General features: G+C 35.0%; 1 pseudogene; it reads left to right on the top strand.

Annotated features, from left to right (window-relative positions):
• The first annotated feature begins 558 nt into the window (after positions 1 to 558).
• On the top strand, positions 559 to 11,239 carry LOC115956612 (annotated as a pseudogene).
• Positions 11,240 to 15,261: the final 4,022 nt, after the last annotated feature.

Genomic DNA, 15,261 nt, shown 5'->3' with positions numbered 1-15,261 from the left:
ATCAACGTTTCATTAAAAAAAACAAGAAAAAAACAACTTCCGGATCGAGTGGAGCATTTATTGGATTGGGCCGCACCGGTGAAACTATTAAATGCAATTATACTGTACAATTCACCTAAATCCCTCACAATTTTTTTTTTCTTTTTTTACTTATTTACTTTTACCTTTTTTTACTTTTATTTATTTTTTATATTGAATATTTGCAACTTTAAACCTCAATCGTCCGTATCAAATGTATCTGGTACCGGAAAAGTTTAGAAACATAAAATTTTTCATAATTTTTTATTATAATTATAATGTGACAGAGTGTAATTAATAAAAAAAATTATAAATCTATATGTAAATAATAATTAATTATCCACAATTTGTCAAATTAGATTTGGGACAAAAAAATTGTGAAATAATTTATGCTCCTATAACTACTCATCTGGTACCACGCACAACTAGTCCCAATCCGTCAAAATCCTCGAAGACTAACCGTCATAATCATAATCTGTCAAAATCCCTAATCTCAAGCCGTCAAAATCCGAAGAAAAACAAAAATTCTTCAAACCAAATATGTCACCAAACAATAGTGCTGCACCCTCGTTAGAGGCTAGCGATCAGCACCACAGTGAAGAAGAAGAAACAAATAGAGGGTGTTGTAAGAATGTGTTGGATGTGGTAGAGGCCAAGACCCAATTTTTGTTTTCCCTACCAATAATTCTCACCAATGTCTTCGCCTACTTAATAACCTTAGTATCTGCCATGCTCGCCGGCCACCTTGGTAAGCTCGAGCTTGCCGGTGCAACTCTTGCAAACTCGTGGGCAGGTGTCACGGGCCTCGCTGTCATGGTAACTCTTTCTTTCATGTTCATGTCTTTCGTTTCTTTTATTTATCTAGTTTTCCTACAGTAAAGATTTTATAACCTCAACCCATCACAAACCCACTGCAAAAACCAAAACCCACCGCCACCGCACCACCACCCATAACCTCAACCCAAATCACAAACCCTAAACCCACCAAATCAACCAAAAACACCAGATCAACTAAGACCCAAACAAAACAAAAAATTATCAGCAGCAATCCAAGATCCAAAACCTGATCAAATCTCAGCCGCGATCCTCAATCCACCGCCACCACGATCCACCGGTGAAAAGGAAAGAGAACCCATATATCACCGACCCACAAATCCACGATCACCGTCACTACCAGCCGGAAGAAGAAAAAAAAAAAAAAAAAAAAAACCCACAAAACCCATCACCACCACACCCACAACCAGCCACAAAACCCATCACAACAACACCCACAACCAGCCACAAAACCCATTACCACCCCACCCACAACTAGCACAAAACCCATCACCACCACAAAAGAGAGAAACAAATTGAAAGAAAGAAAGAAAAAAAAAATCAAAGAAAGAGAGAGTGATATTTTCGGCCATTGCTAAAAAAAAAAAAAACTGAAGGTCCACATGACTGGAGCTATGTTTCTTAGTTTTTAAGTCCTGCGATACCAACCTCGAATAATATTTAATAAATTATAGATGGTCTTAAAAGTTTAAACAGTTTAAAAATAGTAAAGTTAATTATTTAACCATAATTCTAACAATATACCTCTAATGTAGTGTTAAAAGTATTGAGTTCTTGAGAGAGTCTAAGTATGTTTGGTTGAAAGTAAAATATGATGGACAGAAAATAATGGAGAAAAAATATAAGAGAAAATGTTGAGGCCAAATGTCCATTCTGTGAGAAGGCAATTGAAAGCACCAGTCATGCATTAATTTATTGCGACAAGCTTTGCGAAGTTTGGTGGAATTGGCAAGCTTGCAGAGTAAACCTGTTGGCAGAGAACATTTGCCTTGTGGACTTAGCACTGAAAATACTGGATGCAGGTACTCCGCATGACCTTGAAACTCTTTTCGCCACTGCTTGGTCCATTTGGTTTAATAGAAATCAGGTGGTTCATGATTCTAATGGCATTCCATCTTCTCAAATATGGAACTTTGCCTTGTGCACTCAGGATGATTATAAAAATGCTTTAGTGTATAATTATGTTAAACAGCAACCCCCAGATGTTGGGTGGGCGGCACCTCCGCCGGAAATCTACAAAATAAATGTAGATGGTGCTACAAAATAAATGTATGAAAGGAATGGAGCCACCAATGTTACAGCAGGTTCTGCTGATAGATTGGGCTAAATGTTAATCCTGTAATTGATAGCATGTTTTTTCCTTTTCTCTGTTCTCTGTTGTATGCCAATTTCAATTTAATGGTATTTGCAGGTTCATTCTCAAAAAAAAAAAAAAAAAAAGAGGGAATAGGTTTGTGTGTTGTTTGGTAAGGAGGGAAGGAAAGAAAACTTTTAGTTGGGCTCAGGCATTTTTCCCCTAGGCCGATACAAAATTTGCCTTTCCGAAATGGAGGGAAAATAGGGGTGAAAATGTCTGTTGAGAGAGAAAGACAAAAATAACCCTTCTTTTTTGCTCTTACAATTTCACCTATCCCACCTAATTTTCACTTTCCCAGCTCTCATTATCAATCTTCTCAGACTCCTCTTTACAAGCATCTTCACACCTCAACGGTAATAATCAGAACATCTATTTTTCTTTTTTTTCTTTTTTCCTTCTATCGGTAATAATCTCAACTTAATTTTCTTTGTTTTTGTTTTTGTTTTTTTTGTTTTGCTTAGCAATATTAATTTTCTGCCCAGTATTAACTCAAGTTAAAATCTTTGGCTTAGCAATATTAATTTTGCCCATGTTTTTTATGATGTTGCCCACGATTTTAACTAGATCTTTTCTGCCTAGTATATATAAATTGTTGAACTTATATATATTCAAAACTTTGTTGCCCACGTTTTTCTTCCCAGCAAAGTTAATACATAATACAATTTTTATTGCCCATAAAATTTATATTATATATAATAATAAAGAAAAATAATAAAAATTTGTGTAATGTAAATTTTTATATTATTTAATGAGGATAAAAAAAATCTATTTCTTACCTATTATGTAACAAGAGCATATTAGTCAATTTATATAAACTACATTTTCTATTCTCTTACTTTTTTCTTCTTCTTTTTTGGTAACAGAGACGATATATTGCTAAAGAAACTAAACAGCTATATCATGTTCCAAGCAAAGCCTGGTCATATACATGCCATGAAAGTCATCTTCCATCACATTAACTAAGTCCACAGGCGGACTTTTGAAGGAAATAAAATCTAAATTCCTATTAGCAACCATCCTAGCAAGCCTATCGGCACACCGGTTAACCTGTTGAAAGTAGTGCTTAAATTGAATCCGTTGAAACCTACAAATTAGCTCTCTGCAGTCATCCAAAATAGGGGAAACTACATTATTCTCATAGTCTGAATTTTGAAAGATATCAACAATAGCTTTAGCATCCAGCTCAACAATAATGGAAGTAATATTTAAATTGCAGCACAGTATAAGCCCATCTCGTAGTCCCCACAACTCAGCCACAAAGCTATTAGACAAACCAATACGTCTAGAAAACCCAGCAACCCAACCACCTTGATTATTCCTCACAATACCCCCACATCCAACTAGGCCCGTGCTGCCCAAGACTGAACCATTTGTGTTCAGTTTGCTCCACCCTTCTGGCGGTTTTTCCCACCTAACTTCCTTCACAATGTATCGGGTTGGACCTCTATTTGAGCACACACAGTACATAAACTCCCTAGTTTGCGCAATGATGTCTGTTGCCGGCCTTGGATTGGGATTCTTCCTATTAAACACAACATTATTCCTGCTTTTCCATATATTCCAAATTGCAAAAGGATAGATCATCTTCCATAGGGGTTGACCAGGAAGTAAACTACGGTTCATCTTCCCATTCCACGTAAGCCACTCTTGCAAATCTGTCATCCAAAAGGCTTGGTTAGTGCTATCAACACCCAGCTACATCCACACGGCCTTAGCCCAACCACAATCTCTAACGGCATGCATAACTGATTCCACCTCCACTCTGCAGATAGGACAAATCTCTTCATCACCTAATCCTCTTCTAACCAGGCATGCCTTTAACTCAAATACTCTCATGGGCACACCTCCAAAGGAAAGTCTTTATTTTTAGGAAGGCTTTAGCTTTCCATATCCAACCTGCAGCAAAAAGAGGACCAGGATCAGAGTTTTCAACAATACTATAGGCACTTTTGAGATCAAATACAACCCTTGGATTCTCCATCCATACTAACCTATCCTTACCTCTACCTGTCATAACTATAGGAGTAGCCTGAATCATCAGCTTGATATCCATTGGGAGCTTAAATGGAATGCAATCCCAATCCCAACCTGAATCCACCATAATATCTTTCACTGCCCATTGAGATGCTTCCTGAGTTAAAGGCCCCTGAATTTGCTGTTGAAGGGGCCCTTTTTTTATCCAATTCCCTGACCAAAAGCTTAAATTACTCTCCCTCCCAACTGTCCACATGCTTCCTTTGTTAAACACCTCCTTCCCTTTTTTTACCGCAGCCCAAATACGAGAGCATGGCAGCCTATCCGCATTGGCTGCATTCATCCTTTGCTGATTGCAGTATTTCTGCCTTACCACTTTGGCCCATAAAGCTTCTTTTTCTGTAGCCAGCCTCCAATTTAGCTTTTCCAACAGTGCAATATTCCGCCCCTTTGCTGTTTGCAGTCCAAGTCCACCTTCCTCTTTAGGTTTGGTCACCTTTTTCCACCCAATCCAATGCATCTTCTTGATTGAATCCGAGGAGCCCCATAGGAAATTCCAATTAACTCGGTCAATGCCTTCAAGTATTTTCCCAGGAAGTTGTGTACATTGCATAACATAGGCAAGTATCGTGGCTGAAGAGGCTTGTATTGACCCTCAGTCTACCATGAGAATGATTAAGACCAACTGAGGGTGATCATACATACCATTGAAGTAACATAACTCTTACTTTTAAATTTATTTTAAGGGAAAATTACACTTTACCACTCTAAACTATGTACTAGATTACACTTTGCACCCTAAACTATTCGACTGCACACTTTGCACCCTAAACTGTTACACTTATCACGCTTTGCAACCCGATGTTATTTTTGCTATTATATTTAATAGAATCTTGCTACATGTGACAAGCACATACTTCTTGCTTAAGTGGAACAAAATTAAAAGACTGAAACAACCTTCCTCAAACTCAATTAAAACAAAACCCAATTTTTTTCTTATTTGATTGGTTTCCCACCGGTTCATCTGCACTCTCCCTCTCTCTAAAAGAACACAAAATCTCAGAGTTTCCCTCGTATCTTCCTTGGACATTGACAAAGTTTAAATCTTCTATTACAGGTGCAAAATCAAAATGCATTCAGAGCACAATTTCTTAAGCTCACACAAAATACTCATAAGCTTCCTGTCTGCCTCTTTTAAATCAATGGTTTATTTTGTGTGATGTTGCTTTGGGTTCGGATTGATATAGATATACATATATATATGGTTTTGTGTTAAATTTCATATGATTGTAGCATCTGTCTAATCGGATTTGTAGAAGGTTTTTGTGTTTGAACCTTGCACTCTCTCACTCTCTCGCTGGTTGTGTTACTGATGAGTATTAGAACTACGGTATGTTTGGATAGAACTTATTTTGCTGAAACTGAAAACTAAAAACACTATAGCAAAATAATTTTTAAATGTGTAAATAGTGTTATGAGATCCATTTTTAATGAAAAAGTGACTGAAAAGTGGAATTTGTGGGTCCGTGAACAGTACATCCGTGTACTGTTCACGGTTGACTTGGTCAAATAGTGCGGCTGGAACCAAAAAAAAAAAGTCAGAAAACGCAAACGTAGCCACTTATAATTCAAATCCAAACTCCCTCCTAGTAGTTAGGGATTTTAATATTTGGTAGCTTTTTGAATTTTTTAATTATGGATGGGTGTTTTTTTTTTTTTAAACACTGTTATAGAATATTATTATGTGTTTGTTATTGACTTAGGTGATGTCTTCAATTGGTCCCCACTCTGTATAGAATAATTTTTATCCCACTTGTAATATTGAAAGCATGTTTTTGACTAGAATATTTTAATGCAGAAAAAAAATACAGTCAAAACATGGAAGAAGGTGATTTAATATTTGAGATTCACCACGGGGGAAGGTTCAAGAATTTGAATGGGTTAATTTATGTTTGTGGTGACATATCAATTCATGGTGAGGGATATGATAGGGATTGTATGTCTTTTATTGAGGTTGAGAGTATTTTGAAGTCATATGGATATAAAAGGGGGGATTTAGTTTATTACAAACAAGTTGGCATGAATTTGGATGAAGGGCTTGTGCAGATAAAAACAGACCCAGATGTGTTGAAGATGGTTGACTGTCATAAAGGTGTAGAAAGTGTGGTATTATACACTATTAGTCAAGAGATTGATAGTGATTGCATACCATTTACTCATAACTTACCTGAGAGTGTTATTATTGGTGGTAGCAAAAGGAAGGGAAAAGAGAAGTGTGTTTCTAATGCTGCTGGTTTTAATAGACCAAAGTTGCGTGGAATCTGGGGAAGAGGATGGCCCCACGTGAGATAGAGGGAGATGTGGAAAAAATTTGGGTTTTGTTTTAATTGAGTTTGAGGAGGGTTGTTTCAGTCTTTTAATTTTGTTCCACCTAAGCAAGAAGTATATGCTTGTCACATACAGCAAGATTCTATTAAATATAACAGCAAAAATAACAGTAAGTGTAATAATTTAGGATGCAAAGTGTGCAGTCGGATAATTTAGGGTGCAAAATATAATCTAGTACATAGTTTATGGTGGTAAATTGTAATTTTTCCTTATTTTAATGAAGAATGAAAATATTTCATGATCAAAGCACTGTGGTACAGTTGCATGAGCAGACAAAACAAGAAAACACAGTAGGAAACAAAACTATACCTGCAGCCAAAGCTGACCCACTACGCACTAGCAAATACTAACACAAAAGAGGGCTAGACTAACAGCTAAAATCAAACACAGAGTATGGGGATGATGATCCAAAGGGTACAAAGAATTCTGCCTTGAATATTGGTATCCTTAATGTTCTTCTTTTGTACAAGACAATCTCGAATAGAACTCTCTGCACCAGCTGATCTTGAGTGCATATGAGCCTGTTTGGAAAACCAATTTAAAACCAGTTTTATTTTTTATTTTTTTAAACAAAAAGTGGTGGGTCTCATTCATGTTGAAGTTGTTTTTAAAATTTTGTTCTCGTCCTTCTCTCATTGATTCTAGTAAATTCTATCAGCCCACGCGTCACACGTGTAAACAATCCCACACCAAACAAGCTTACAAACAACCTTGCTGGAAATTGTGACCTTCGAGCTTATTCGCAGCCCAAACCATTTCAGAGTTCCAGTCCCTAATAGACTCGTTGGTAAGACACGTTTTGTGCTCTCGGAGATAGAGCACTCAAAAAATAATTAAGTGGTCCCTTGCTTCCGGCTTGCTCCAACAGAGACCACAATCCACAGCAAGGTTATCTTTAGTGGGGAGAGCCTGTTTTGAATGGCCGACCAAATAAATTAAGGAGTGCTTGGGGATATTATTTGTAAACCACACAATCCTACACCAGTTATTTTGAGGATTGCTTAATCAAACAGCCTTCTTGTGAAGGATGAGGTTATTTTCAACAGCTTATTTTGCTTAGAATTTAAACTAGGAAAATAAATAAAATAAAAAAAGTGAAATTTTAGAAAGTGTTAGCTCTTAGCTCACTCCAACTTATCCAAGCATGCAATTTGGATGTCAAACAATTTATCTTGAATACATGCACACCAACTTTTCTGACCTGGCTGGTGGCCATACCATTGTCCAATTGATATGAAAGAAAACAATTTAGCTGACGATGTACTGGCACTGGCAGTGTCAGTCTGTCATACATAAATTCTCATTAAATTTTCCAATTGTAATGTTAGTAAAGGATTTGATCTCCATTTCCCACTTTTTATCTCAACAAATGGATGATTTTCTCCAACCCCATGAGCCGTCAAGAGTTATAACCTCCCAAATAGAACTAATGTTGCAAATAGCCTCCATATGGACCACATAATGGCAGCCATGTTCTTGCAAAGACCCAACCAACACTCTTTTTGGGGAGGATTGATGTCAGACCAAGCAATCCTGGCAGTATAGGGTTTGTCAGTAGCTCCATTCCACAAGAATGAATTGATTACCTCTGCTCCATAAAGTTTTTCAAAGAATGAAATGCTTGCCCAATTTGAGTACTGTATAGTACTGATGCCATCAACTAAAGGCCTACAATGTGCCACAGTTGGTTTTCCTTGAAATCAAGGGCACTCTCAAGTCTTTAACTTCAGCTGACACCTCTGACAAAGAGACCTCAAACTTACCCACATTAGTTGCCAAACCAAACAGTGCCTTGAACTCTACTATAAACTGATTATTAGCCTCAATAGAATCTTTGTTAGCAGCTTAAAAAATCAACTGGTCATCAACAAAACATAGGTGAAACAGATTCACTTTTGTTACTTTTAGGATGGTACATGAAACCATTCCATCCTGCTCTTTTTTGCAATATGAAACTTGTGAAAACCGTTATAATCAGTACAAAGAGGTAGGGGGGCAAAGGATCCTTTTGCCTCAACCTCTTTTTCACTTCAAAATATCCAAATAAACCACCATTTAAAGCTATAGAGTATTTAGGAGTAGATATACTTGTTAGGATCCCTGCTGGAATGCCCAAGAAGATTTTGATAGAAATTCACTGCCATACTTGTTATTCTGGTTCATGGTTAATACATATTGCTGCTCCAACGGTTTCGACCGAAACTGACGTTGTCCACCCAAAATGAAACCGAACCGAACTGTGGTTTCAACTGAAGGCTAACTATTCAATGATACTCCATAGTTGACTCTTACATTATAATTATTTGTTTTTTCATTCTAGATTGGGTTAAGTGGATCACTTGAGACACTTTGCGGGCAAGGATTTGGAGCAAAAGTATACAGACTGTTGGGGATTTATCTACAAGCTTCTTGTATCATATCCTTCCTCTTCTCTATCGTCATAGCCATTATCTGGTTCTATACGGAACCTATACTAATCTTACTTCATCAAGAAACTGAGATTGCAAAGACGGCCGCTCACTATATAAGGTTTCTCATTCCTGGATTATTTGCATATGGCTTCCTGCAAAACTCGTGAGGTTTCTTCAGACACAATCTATTTTGTGGCCCCTGGTCATATTCACAGGTCTACCATTGGTTATTCATACTGGCATTGCATATGCTTTAGTACACTGGACATCTCTCAGTTTTGTGGGAGCTCCGTTGGCTGCTTCAGTTTCATTATGGCTATCAGTCCTTATGTTGGCCATGTATGTGACTTGTACAAAGAAAGTTGAGCATACATGGGGGGGATTTTCATTGGAATCATTCCAATACATTCTTCCAAGCTTGAAACTGGCCCTTCTCTCTGCAGCAATGGTATGGTAAGTGTGCTTTTAATTCTATTGTGTCCGCTATTCTTAATGATTATGCTTTATTTTTTTTTAATAATTAAAAAAAAAAAAAAAAAAAACTTTGACATAGCTTATTTTGATATGAGAATATATTTTAGAATGACAAAATATAAGGCAGTCTTATTAAGATAGAAAATATGAACTAAACACTCACCAATGATTGATGAAGTGTTCTGAATTTCAGAAATTTTTCTTTATATTAGTGATATACCATGGCCAAATGAAATTCCAAACTGATCTCAAATTAAACAGGCTAAAAGAACCCGGTCCATACTGAAATTAGCATTATGACCAAAATTACCCCAGTACATAAGTTGAGCCTTAAGACATGGTATCATAAGAACAGTCATGACCTTATAACTTTCACAAGTCCTCTAATTAGAAAATTTTGTCAGTTTGGAGTACTGGGCTTACGAGATTCTGGTTCTCTTAGCGGGATTGTTGCAAAACTCAGAAACAACCACTTCATTGATTGCTATGTGGTAAGCTTCACGGTCATTTTCCCTAGCTGTATCAGTTAGACTTGATATTTTTTCTTTAATAATTCTTTTTTGGATTAAAACTTCAGCGTGAATACAGAAGCTATCTCTTTCATGCTCTCATATGGTCTCAGTGCTGCTGCAAGGTTAGTTTGTATAATACCTTCGTTTTAAGTTGTCTCATTCTTTTTAAGCTCTGCATTTCCTTTTCCGTTGATAAAACTTAAAAGGAAAATTCCTCCAGCCCACTATTTCTGCCATGATTGAAATAACCATCAACATGTACTTTTAATCACATGAATTTTTTAATAGTCATGTGACTTGTTAAGAAGACTTAACAAGGCCTGTGATTAAGTACATGTGGATGGTCTCTAAAAGCCACATAATTTGTTGGAAGAGATTCTTCAAACTAGTTTAGAGGAAAACTTTGTCTTTTATCCGGTATGTTCCAAATATTGAAAAAATTTATCTTATTGTGACAGCACAAGAGTGTCAAATGAGTTGGGAGCAGGCCATCCCAACCGGGCAAAGAATGCCATAGGTGTGAGTCTAAAGCTCTCTCTCCTTGTTGGGGTCACACTTGTTTTGGCTATTGCATTTGGTCACAATATATGGGCTAGTTTCTTCAGTGATAGCTCTGAAATCATTAAGGAATTTGCTTCAATGACTCCTCTGATTGCAATTTCAATATTCATTGATTCAGTGCAAGCTGTCATTTCAGGTCTGAATCATACAATTTTCTACAATACGCTCTCTCTACCTCATCATTAAAAATTTACATTTTCAGTTTCAAGGCTAATGGTTTTGACACTGCAGGGGTGGCCAGAGGATATGGTTGGCAGCACTTGGCTGTTTATGTTAACTTGGCGACCTTCTATATCATTGGTTTACCAATTGCATGCGGCCTTGGATTTAAGACGAATCTGCAAGCTAAGGTGAGCTTATATCATGATACTATGAACAAAGTATCTACACATCAGTTAAACATGTCTGCATAGACGTACAAAATTTTATTTTTCTTATTCACAAATTTGAGAAACAATCAACTACAAAATTTTTGTAATGTTTCCTTTATGTGCATTATGTTATACAGGGTTTGTGGATTGGCTTGATCTGTGGCCTCTCCAGCCAAGCTGTTGCCCTTTTTTTAATTACACTGCGAACCAAATGGGCTAAACTAAGCCTCCCCGAGAAAGATAATAGAGAAAACCCAGTTTTGGTTTAATTGAATGACAAGCTGCGGAAAAGAGATGAACAACATGGCCTACTTGGGTGAACTAGGCTGGGTTTGGATAACACTGAAAAGGAAAACCCAACTTGCCTGCTTTTTTTCTATGGGTTTTATGCACTATTTACGGGACTCGCAAATACGGATTTTAGCAAATTTTACTTTAAAAAAAAAACCTGAATTTTTATTGTTTTCACAAGTTCCAACATTTTCTATCTTTTTGACTTTTCAAGTCCTTATCTCTTATACCGGTACACCTATTCAAAAATCTAGTGCACATGAAGCCGTGGCGTCCTTATCTCTTCTTCCTTCTCTCTCTCTCTCTTCCTTTTTTTTTTTTTTTTCCACAAGGCCACATGAAGCAGAAGAATGGAGGCCGGTGACATGGTGCAGCCCGTTTCACCCAAAATCGGGCTGTATCGGCCACTTCGGTACCCATTTCCATCAGAATCAGCCTGATTCAACGTGAATCGGCCCGAGTTGGTGCGAATCTGAAGAAAAAAAAAAAAAAAGACGTGGCATTTACACGCAATCAGCAGCGTCACGCACCACACACTGCGTCGGGTGCGAGTACGACGTCCCTGGAGCCACACCCATGCTTTCTAGGATAACCTTCACGGATCTAGTGACAGGTGCAGAACTATGTAAAATTGTGGGGGCCTTGGCCCCCCAAAAGTTTTAAAAATATCTCCATTATTGCTAAAAATTAGCCTCATGTCATTATATTTCTTAGCATTATAAAGACTATATATAATGATGGCAGTCGAATAGTTTGTGCCATCATCCCTAACAAAGAGTTTTTTTTTTTTTTTTTTTTTTTAAAAAATTAAATCTAAGCAAAAATGGCTATAAAATCTTGATAGGTACAAAATTCTTCTTCAATTCTTCTTTTATATTTATTTAAATTTTGTTTTTTGATTTTTCCACTTTAATTTATTTAACAAAATGATAGGGGCTTTATTCACTAATTTTATCTAGTATATTCTAGCCTTAAATTTGTCTTTGCTTTAAACATTTGGAGGGGCAAATCTATAGATTGATGTACCATTGTGCTAATATAAGAATTGGTATATTCAGACTTAGAAATTCTCAATATATTAAGAGTTGGATGATATTGGTTGTTTAACTTTGTTAGCATTTTGAGTGCTAACTTTAATGGAAAATGATAAGGTTTTTTTTTTTTTTTTGAATATTTTTTATACATCTCTATAGCTCTATAGCAAACTAGATAATGTCCCACGCGATACGTGAATGTTTAATAATTTCATTTGAAAATAATTTTTATCCTTTTAAGATCCATATATAATATTCATTTTGTTATATTGTATTTATGATATTTCCTATAATATTGCTGAATTCTTTGAAGTTTAATATTTTTTAATTCATATTTTATAATTTTTCCTTATCCTAAAAGTAATTTTCGACTATTGAGTAGGTTTCCTTTACTAATCTATATATATGAGAATGGAATTGCAAAGTTATTAGAAATTTCTAGGAATCTATACTATATTATAAATTTAATATTTAAAATAATAAAATAACATCTTGATAAAAGGTAGATTTTATTTCTAAAACCGAACACTTCCTCAACCACTTCATTCTTATCACCAAATCTCAAACACTTTATTCATAATCTAAACAAAAAATAATAAAAAATAAAAAATTATTTGTATACCAACATAAAGAGAATGTAATCAAACAAAGAAAAATTGGCTAAATATACTTCCATTTATCAATTTTAATTGTCTCTAATAGGGCCTTTATATCCTTAAAAAATAAAAAATAAAAGAGAGAGAGAGAGAGAATGCTAAAATTCAAGAAAAGTATAAGCTAAAATTGAGAGAACTAGTCTTGTATTATTAATTTTACACATGAGCTTTGTCTTTATATAGAGAAGTAGAGCATACTAATTAACTTACAATCGTATATCAAAACCAGGATAGAAAATTAAATAATTTGAAATTAATCCTAACAAACTGCAACAACTATAATCAACAACACTAACAAAAAAAAAGATTTAGTTGGATAAGTACTATATGTAAAAGATACATGAGAAAGAATATAAAAATTATGTGAAGAACTACTTAATTGTAGCTTTGATGGAGGGAACTAACAATATGATTGTAGTTTGTACACCATTTGCACACTATTCTTGAATAATTGCAACTAAAGTTGAAATAATCTTGATTCACAAAGAAAACTCCAAAATAATCATAATTTTTTACTTTTATGGTCGCGGATCATACCAATACTACACTAAATAGTAGTCAAAAATTACAAAGAAACCAAGAAATTGTGTGGGCTAAAACAAAATAAAAAAGCACCTAACCTATGACATGAAGATTAAAGGCTATGGATAGGACTGGTAGGTATATATAAAGTAGCAAAAGTGCAAGAAATGAAAATGGTGAGGGGAAACATGAAAAGTTTTTTGCTTTGTGAGAAAGAGGAAAATCTTGAAACAATGAACCCAAGAACATGAAGAGTCCTTATCTTTTAAATTTTAATTAGCCCTTATCTCTGACGTGGCACTTGAGGAATGTCCTGAAACAATGAATCTAAGAGAATAAAGAGTTTTTATCTTTAGAATTTTAATTAGTCAATATCTCTGATGTGGCACTTGAGTAAAGAATTTATGTGAAAAAAATTCCTTGTCAAAAAGAGCACCACATGGCAGAAACTCATGCTTTCTCACATAAGATCTCTGCATTTATATATACTAGTCGCTAACCCGTGTGATGTATGGGAAAATTACTGAAAATGAAATCTAATGAATGCTAAGCAATTATGCAAAATACCATTTAAATTAAAAGACAAATATTAGTAAATGTTGTTATCCTTAACTGTTTGTGTTACATGTAGAGTTTCATATCTAAGTTACTACAATACTACTTGTAGCAACTGAAGCTCACAATATAAGTATATTACAAGACGCCAAAACTTATATTATCTTCAAGCTCCCTTTAACCTTACAGAGTCCCTAACAAATTTCTTTTGTATTGAATTTCATTTTAGAGGACTTATTCAAAATTATTTGAATTAAACCTCACAATTTAGAAAGAAAAAATAAATAACATTATAACATTGTAGCTGATTAATATACAAATAAACTACCTACTTAATATGATAAATCACTATTAGTAATTTAAAAAGCAAAAATTAACAAAATTAAAATTGTTACCGATTTAACCTAAAACTTTCATATTCTAAAGTTGTCAAACAGCTATTAACAAATAGCTATTGATATAAAATATTCAGTAATTCCTTCAATACTGCAAGTTGTTCATGCTGTAAAAAATTTGAGAGAATAACACAACAAGCATCTTAAACTCTTTCTTGCTTGGATCCTACAAAACAATATATAGGTGTGTGTATGTAGAGAGACAATCAATTATGATAGTGTTGGAGGCAAAGTAAACGATTAGAAAATAAACTGAAGAAGCAAGCGGTTTGGCTAGCATAATAGCTAGTTAATTTATATAAATCTTACAATTAAAAGTAAATAAATACATGTGGTACAATCAGATAAATAAAAGGTTTGTCAAAATGATCAAGTTTGGCAATGAAGAAGACGCAACAGTTATTGATGAGGGTAATCTCTATCTTAAACTTGTGATAATGATAAAGATGCAGCAACTACTAATTATGCAGATCTAATTTTGATTCAACTACAACAAAAATGACGATAATTACTATAAAAAAATTATATAAAAAACAGCCTTTTTATGATATAGCACATCAAGGGGAATAAATAATAAACAAACCTATGAACTAAACAAATTTCAGACGCATATAAACAGAACTAGAACACCCACTAGAGTGTTTCATTTCCTTAGACAATGTGGCTCAAGTCACGGCAAGCCCTGAAATGAAAAATTATGAAGATAAAAGACATTGTGACACTTCACAACAAAGCTTTGGTAATAATGATAATATTTATGGGAAATTATTGTGTACTCTTAGTGTAACATAAATGCTTATTTCCTCCTCTCACATGAATGGTGAGTCCTACTAATTAAATTCATGGTAGGACCCATCATTCATGTGAGAGGGGGGAATATGCATTTATTGTACTTTGAGAGTACCTAA

Source organism: Quercus lobata, chromosome 8, assembly GCF_001633185.2.
Source record: "Quercus lobata isolate SW786 chromosome 8, ValleyOak3.0 Primary Assembly, whole genome shotgun sequence".
Classification (NCBI taxonomy): Eukaryota; Viridiplantae; Streptophyta; class Magnoliopsida; order Fagales; family Fagaceae; genus Quercus; species Quercus lobata.
This window is presented reverse-complemented; position numbering and strand designations above follow the sequence as displayed.